Genomic DNA, 2,607 nt, shown 5'->3' on the forward strand with positions numbered 1-2,607 from the left:
CAAGAAAAAGATTATCAAAACTATATGGTATATTAGAACAATACATTTCGGACAACCTGATCACACATACATGAGCAACATGTTTTAAACGGTAATAATTCTTTAAGGGTATGAAATTTATTTTGAAACTCTTTATCCTCCACTTGTTATAGCTTGTGGCCGAGTGGATGCCTAGTTAATGTATGACGTGATATGACTGCCAATCAGAGAACAGCGAATTATCGATTAAAACAGTGACACACGGAAACCGTACGAGCAGTCTAGAGTATGTATCAGCCAGTTAAGTCCAGAAAACCAATGACAGCCTCTGCGGTACAAATCATTATATTTCAAACATGCTGGGTGTATATACCAAACAAACTGACAACATCGTACCATAAAATAGAAAATAACATTTGTACAAGAATTAGCCAAAAGTGGCTGTGAATAAGAGGAATAGTAATCAATAGACTAGGTGTAATTCATGAATGGTAAATAGTATAACAATAGTTTATAGTTCAAAATAAAGCTCATGATAAGGGGAACATGAATATGAATAGTTTAGTTATTTAGCGATTATATGATAAAAATATCTGCATAATATTGGTTCATAAATAGATCCCAAAAGTTATCATTCATAATTCTCTCTGGGATATAACACCATTAAACAGCTGTATTGTTTTCCCACTAATCAAAATCATCATTTTAGCCGGCTAATGAAATGCCAACTACCGAACCCATAAAAGTAGTGCATTTAGTTCGCTAATATCAGTCTTAGGTAACTTTATTGTCAACCATGTTTATTTCAAATAATAAAGCTGATTTTATATTCAGAGTGATGTTCGTTGGTGTAGGATACGTAACGGAAGCGGAACTCCAGAGACAACTGAGAGCCTATGAAAATGTGACTTTCTGACACTTCATAATACGATACAGTCATCAAAAATACAAATGATTTTCATATAAAATATGTGTGCAAAAGGAAGTGTCACTTTCAGTGATCAACAGCGACGGTTTGTTTGGAAGTAAATTCTTTATCCATTGGTCTAGACAACCTGTTGGTCGTGGTTGTGAATCTTATATATTTGTTCGATTGATAAAAGGCTTTTGTGCAGTCTCAAGATGGTCGATGGGTCATGATCACAAGTTGCTGCGTGTCAGTTATGGGAAAGATATTAGCTTTCATCGTTTGACAGCTGAGTAGGAGAATACGATTCATCCTTTATTGATATCCGGAGACGCAGTTTTTCTTGTCGTCAATTTTGTGTATGAAAGAAGAAAGGAAGAAAATAATTTCTCAAGATATTTTTGACTTGTTGCCTCGACATGAATGTTGTTGATGAATCATATTAATGACTTATGAAAAAAATTAAAAAGGTAGAAATTTACTTTCCACCACTTCACCCAGTACGAAACTTATCAGCCGGTCGGATGTTATGGTCTAAAAGCTTCATATCTAGTTTCAGAACTAGTTTACAATCGTTGGAGGTAGTGAAGTCAGAAGTCAGGTCTCTGACAATGGGTGACATGAGTTAAAGTCACACAAAATGCATCAGTTTCCTTAAAAATTTTAATTCACTTTATTGTTGAGTGTCACCTAGCATGAAATTCATGGTTTCATACTGATTGGGTTCAACCACCACTTACCATTAAATATAGTGGATCGTAATATAGGGTCATTTATACTATTGACCGAATGCCAGTTTTATTAATGGAGTTCAATCAACCTGAAAAAAGCTATACAACGCTTTACTAGCAACAATTCAATCTACCTTAAAATGATAAAACATACTTATCCATTATTGAATATGAAAAAGATAAGCTGACTAACATAACACTTTGTAATGCTGTTAGGCCAATAAAATTAGAAAAGATTAGTGAGAAAACATTGGAAACAGTATCAGATGAAAACTATTACAGATAAGAACTACAACTAGTAAAAAGTGAACAGTTTGGAAAAAGCAAACTAATGACTAGAATAAATTGAGCTGAACAGCTTGTACAACTAACCTGCTCTTCATTAAACTTCACTAATATCGGGAGACAATACCTGATCCATGAGTGTAGATGATACCATTTACTAAAGATGTAAGATCATTTGTATACTTACCTATCCTTTAGTCTGTTAGAAAAGTAAGTAAGCGGGAGACCATAAAGTATTCAAAAATATCGAAAGTAAGTTATATAACAGACTGAAGACCAATGAAAAAAACGATCAGATGAATATAATTGTTCGTTTGACAAAAAATGATGAAATGTAGAGATAAAGAAAATTAAATCTTTGACAAGCAACGAATTAATAATTTCCACACACTTAACAGTGTCGGATATCAATCCTCAAGGATACTGTGGATTTGCATTTCTAAAGAGTATAATAACAGGATAAACCAGCTATCCGCTACTTCCTAGTTTAAAATGATTTCGTAACTGAAGCTAGTCCATAATCTTAATTATTTTAAATGGTTCTTAAACATTACCATTTTAGTGCGGTTTTAACTACAATTTATTCAGAAGGGGTTTTTGTGGAGATTTCAGTATTTTCATAGTTGAAAGCATGAGTCAATCGAAACTACACCACCAAGGAAAACCTGGAAGCTTTGGACGGCCGTTTCGTCTAATTGTCGGACT

Source organism: Schistosoma mansoni, assembly GCF_000237925.1.
Source record: "Schistosoma mansoni, WGS project CABG00000000 data, chromosome 4 unplaced supercontig 0032, strain Puerto Rico, whole genome shotgun sequence".
Taxonomy (NCBI): Eukaryota; Metazoa; Platyhelminthes; class Trematoda; order Strigeidida; family Schistosomatidae; genus Schistosoma; species Schistosoma mansoni.